Source organism: Neltuma alba, unplaced genomic scaffold, assembly GCF_004799145.2.
Source record: "Neltuma alba isolate B1F8T4 unplaced genomic scaffold, ASM479914v2 tig00012671_pilon, whole genome shotgun sequence".
In the NCBI taxonomy this organism is placed as follows: Eukaryota; Viridiplantae; Streptophyta; class Magnoliopsida; order Fabales; family Fabaceae; genus Neltuma; species Neltuma alba.
In genome coordinates, this window is record NW_021637103.1 from 22,459 (window position 1) to 28,852 (window position 6,394).

A 6,394-nucleotide genomic window follows, 5' to 3' on the forward strand; every position below is an offset into this window, starting at 1 on the left:
GAGCAAGGAAGAGAGACTAGAAGCAGAGAAGCTAAAACAAGGACCAACCGCCATGACGCATGAGGAAAGCAGCCACGGCGGTTCTAACAGAAAAGAAGGGAAGGTATTTAGTTTAATCTGTCACGGCGTCTGACAATATCCACCACAGCGCCCCCATCTGTCCCAAGGAGCTGCCATTCTGTGTAAGGCACCACGGCCCTTAATCACATCCGCTGCAGCATCCAACCCTTTCAAGAGGCCCATTCTGTGATATCTGCTGTGACAGATGAACATATCTGCCATGGCGCCTAACCCCTCGCAGCTGTGCGTTTTATGCTGTAACTTAAAAATTAGGGTTGATATGTGGGGAGACTCGTGTTTTTTAGACACACTTCGCCTTTGGGGCTCATTTGGAGGCTTGCTCTACTAGGGTTTGGAGATTTTGAAGCTTGGGATCTTTAGGCTCGAAGCTACAAAAGATTGGAAGCTTTTTCTTCAATTTTTCTGGGTTTTCTTCTTCCCCTCTCCTTGTTTCTGTAATGGCTAGTAACTATTCTTATAGTTATGGCTTTTTGCGAATCATGTATAGCTAAAATAGTCTTCCTAGGGATATTTTGATCTATTGTATGGATTAAAACTTGTTTTAACTCCCTCTTTAGTGTTAATGATAATGTTTTGTTGTTTTTACCTTAAGCTTAATGCTTCCTTATGACTGGCCATCATTTGGATTGATTAGTTGATTGGTTAAAGCTTGAGAAAGTTAAATTACTCTATGAACTTTGGTAAAAACATGCTAGTCCAGAAATTTATCTTATTAAATGGAAGGTTTATTGATAGAATAGAGATATATCTATTAATCTAGCATAGCCTAACAAGGGGTTTTGGTTTTCAACGTGCAATATTTTCAAACAAATGCAAGAGATTGCTTTGTTTTATTAAGATTGTAAAAATTTGGTTTTGACTTGAGAAAACTTAATCAATTCTATGAACCCTGGCTAACTGAACTTATTGTTAACTACTACTTGAGAAGTGTAATAATCAAGTTTTATAAAGTATTTTAGTGAAAAATAACCCTAGATCCTTATTTGTCTCAAAGCCAAGTTGATTTCATATTGATTTAAATCATTGTTTTCCCAATCTCATTTCACAAACTCTTTACACCTTTTTCTTCACTTAACCTAATCAATAACACAATTATGATTTTAAACTCATCTAGCCTTAGTCTCTATGGGAACGATACTTTTTATATTACTTGCGACCCATCCGCTTGCGGTTAAGCTATTCGGCAAACACTTCCCCAAATCATCAACCTACTGCACTCCTACCTTGTCTGCCAATCTTCTAGTTACATCTCTAATTACATTTTGGGAGAACATTATTGCAGATTTTCTGAAGTTCACCTTTTGACCTGAGACTTTGCAAAATTTCTGCAAACCATTAACAGTGCATTCCATTTGTCTCTCAGAAGCTTAAATATTCATTTTATTTATCTTTAAAGAATTGAATTGTTTTATGTTACGTCTAGTGAAAGCTAAAAATCCGTTTCATGTGATACGTCAATGACAACAGGAGGCCTAAAATACTCCTTTGGTCCTATTTATAGGGCAAAGAGAAGATATTTTTTTGTCATATTTATAGGATACTGAGAGAAATTTTTTTGTATGAATGTACAAGTTTACCTCTCATTTATTATTATGTTGACTTTGTTTACATGAGATATAATATATATTAAATAGGGATAAAGTTGAAAAGTTATTAAATTTTGGGATAATTAATCTCCAGGTCCTTATAATTTCATTTGATTTTTAATTAGGTCCTTATAAAATTTTTTCTTTTTATTAGATCCTTTTACTTTTGTGTGTTTTTAATTAAGTCCTTCTATTTTTTTTTCTTTTTATCAGGTCCTTATAGTTTCACTTATTTTTTAATTAGGTGCTTTGTAGTTTTTGAAAAATTATTTATTAACTTTATTCTTTAAAATTAATTTCATTTTTAAATTAATAATTATATAATTGGACAAAATAATTAATATAATCATTTAGTAATTAATAAATAATCAGAATAATAATTATGCTTAAATATAAATTATTTATAATCATATTTTAATTTTAGATAAATTTATTATTATAATTTGAATTTTATAATTATAAAAATTTGAATTGAAAATAAATAATATATTTGTTTAACTAAAAATTTAAAAGAATATTAACATAATATTGTTACAATAATTTATTATTTGTAAAATGTTATTATTTGTAAAATAAAGAATAGAAACTAGAAGGACCTAATTAAAAACAAAGTAAAACAATAAGGACCTGATAAAAAGAAAAAAAATTATAAGGACTTGATTAAAAATATATGAAAGTATAAGGATCTGATAAAAAGAAAAAAAATGATAGGGACCTGATTAAAAACCAGTTGAAACTATAAGGACTTATATATTAATTATCCCTTAAATTTTAAATAAGAGTTAATGAAGTTTAAGGTTCTCCTTAGTCTATGTGAAATATACTGGAAGTACCTTATAAATAGGACCGGTTTTTTAATTAGATTTCAAATCTTCTATATAGATCGTAGTGGTAATTTTCTGCTTTTCTTGTATTCTAATCTATTTCACGTATGTACGTTACTAAAAGTAATTAAAAGACGGACCCTTTTTAATTAAAATAAAAGAGAGTACATTTTATAAATTAGATAGCAGCGCCAACCATTGAGACTGTTGAGAAAATTAATACTTCCATGCTATATATATTTTTTATTCCTGGGAGGAAAAGAAAGACAAATTCATTTGTGACTCATTTTGTGACCACAGTACAACCAATGATTTTCATTTTATTCATGTATAGGATTCATCACCCCTTCCAAATTCACATTGGTTTTATAATCTGCATCTTGTTAGATTTGGTCGTTAATTAGGTAATACTCCTTTGGTCATTTAAATTTCCAATCTTATCCTTCATTTATTATTGTATTGACTTTGTTTTTATGTTGTATATTGCAAATTAAATAGGGATAAAGTTAAAATGTTGTTGAATTTTAAATGAAAGTTAATAAAGTTTAAAGTTTTTATTGGTCTATGTAAAATATTTTGAAAGTGACTTATAAATAGAATCATGGGAATAATTCATAATATTATTTTTGTATCTATCTATATCTTCTATATTGTGTGTATTACGCCCGCTCAATTTCTTCCTTCTTTTGATTTAATGCTTTCACCAATATGATATTATTTCAACGGTGAGATTATGTACTCCTTCACCTTCGCCTTCAGTGATAACTATGGGAGCTAGTTAAGAAATTATTTTTTGTCATAAATATAAGATTATAATTTTTTTCTTATATTTACCATTTTTTCTCAAACTAATTTATTTAAGTTATAAAATCAATATATAATTAATCTTATGTTATATAGGAGTATTTTAGGAAGATAATGTCATATTTGTTATAATTATATACTAACTTCGGTCTCTAATATAGCAACTATAGTTAGGAGATTGAATTCGTTTTAAATATAATACCTCAATTTATTTCGTCCTCCATACTTATCATTTTTTTTAAAACCATTTATATTGATTGTTCGTGTTAAGTGAGTTTACATCAAATAGTTGTTTCAATGCAATGATTTAAGAGACTACTTATTTTAAGAAAGCCAACACATATTTTTAACAAATAAATAATTTAATTAGGTTTTTTAATCTACTCAAATTAATTAAGTAGATAGTATATTAAGGACCAAAGGTAGTAGTTTAATTAGCTTTTTTAATCTATCTAAATTAGTTAAATAGCTTTTATGTTAAAAATGAGGAGTAATTGATTTTTTTTATTTATCCCAAAAGAATTATCAGCTTCAAAAAGAAATAAGTGACAAAAAAAAAATTCAAGTATATGAAATTTATTTCATTCTGTAAATTTTTTTCTTCTTACAGTATTTAAGAATTTAGTTAATGTCCCACTGCATAATAGCCACGGGAGGGGATCTAAATCCCAATAATATATATATATATATATATATATATATAAAGAAATTATACGAACTGGTAGATACCGTTATTTTGGGTGACAGAAGCCACAAAGACCATTATATAACATCTTCATTTCACATCAACATAATTTTCTCCTCCAGCTCAAATTCGGAGTACTATCTTTTAATTTATTATACATTATTTATTAAACTTAATTTATCTAATGTGAAACTCTTCATTAATTATATATACTTTTTTTAAAAAGAGTCAAAATTTACACGAATACATGGGTTATATTGAAATAAAACTAATTATCATAAAGTTAAGAAACATAAAAAAGGTATTTTATTTTGCCAGCCAGTGTGTGTGCGTGATGTGCATAATTATTCCAACGTCAAACAACTTGCTTAATGTTTACTTTGGAATTTCAGGAATTTTTTACAGCGGAGAATATGTGCATTATTGTGGCGTTGACCCCCAAAAAAAAAACACAAAAGCAGATTTTTTTTTTTTTTGTAAAGTGTCGGCCACAGCACGCATAGGATCTCTGCTTCTTTTAGAAGTTGAACCATTTTGACATCCCACATGAGTCTGTTTAAGTCTTTAAGACGTTTTTTAAACAAAAATGATCAAGACACTAATTAAGTGTCAACCTCTGTTGCCACGCAAATGGCTTCAATTAATGCCTCGACAACCTTGACAAGAGAGCCCACAGAATCCGTTCCATATACCTCGATTTATCAGTAGCTTCTTTCTTTTTTACTTATACGATACCTTTTCGGGTCTTACAAGTAAGAGTTGGGAAATTAATTTGCAGATATTAAGAAACTAAATTAAGTCAGTTATTTGTGAAAAATATGTTGTTTTCTTAAAAGTCCCTCCTAATCATTTGTATTGAAAAATTTCTCTTTATTAAAAAAAAACCCTAATATGGATCATCAATGGAAGAGTTTAAAAAATATTATAAATTTATGAAATAAAGTGAAGTAAATCGTTATACAGTAACATAGTGTCATGGTCTAGGTTGATCACAAGTGGGGTTATCGTATTCTTAATCCCCCAATGAAAGGGCGAGGTTAGAACGCGAAGTGGCGACCTGCAAACATCCTTTTTCTAATCAATCAATTTAACATGACCATCCAATTAATTATGTCACTTCGTTTATATCGGTGAAACAGTTTCCTTTTTTCTTTGGGGGGCATTCGCATCAGTACAAGACCCCACAAACAGTTCTCTCTTAGTCCACTTCACCATACCAGCTATCAACCAAGCAGCTAAATTATTATTTGAAATAACCCGCTTTGGACCTCTTTTTGTGTGTGGATCTTAGCTCTCAAAAGGAATAATGGGAATTTGTTTGAGCACGAATTCTCTGCATCCCAACCAACCCCACAATAATATAGTTCATCATCCTGATGGTATTGCCGCATTTCACGTTCAAGTTCCTTCAGAACAAGTCCTCACAATATAACACTAAAACTAAACTGACTTTCTCTGCTTTCTTCAGAGATGTCCTGTTATTCAACTGGTGTGTGTGTGTGTGTGTTTTTTTTTTTTCCTTTTTTTCAAGGTGCAGGACGACATGTCCACGTGAGAAGACCATGGATTCCTCATGAACAGAGGAATCTGTTTGTTGCTTCAAACAATCACAGAGGTACGGAACAATATTAAACCAGACGTTAATCCAAGTTGCAATTTACAATAAATTACAGACACGTTACTAGTCATGAGCTAAATACACACGCGCAAGACGCCCAAATTGACTTGGCTAAAAGGATCTTGTTCGTAACAAATAAATGGATTAAGATTGATTTAATACTGTGAATTATATTTTTAAATACATGTAAATTGCGCCACTAAATATTCTAGAATATTGAACGCACGCAATTGAAGAAAAAATAAATTTCGTGATGCTGAATTAACCTTAACCTCAAATAAATTATATATTGTACTACTACTATGTAATGATATAATTTTGTACATATAAATATCTATATGAGAGTAAGTGTGAGATCTGTCAAGTTAGATAACTCTTGTTTAAGTTGAGCCTTGGCTTGTAAAAGACCCTAAGGCTAAATGAGAGCATGCATATACTATTGGTGAGCTTATTAATATTACCTTCGGTCCTTAATATAACAATTTGTTTGACTCTAAGATTCCAATCCATTTTGTCTCTTATATTTATCTTTTTTTTTAAGGTAGTTCTTATAATGATGATAGTTCTAGCCAATACATTTGATTAGCAATGATATTTTAAGAAAGACAATAGCTCTTATTACATGTAATTAGCTTAACTAATTTTTTTAATCTACTTAAATTAGCTAACTAACTCTTATATTAAAGGCGGTGTAGTATTGTAAAATACATTTACTGTAATTGACTTTGCTTCAAATGAACAAAATTTGTTGAATATATTATTAAAGGGATTGGGCATATATACATACATACAAGTC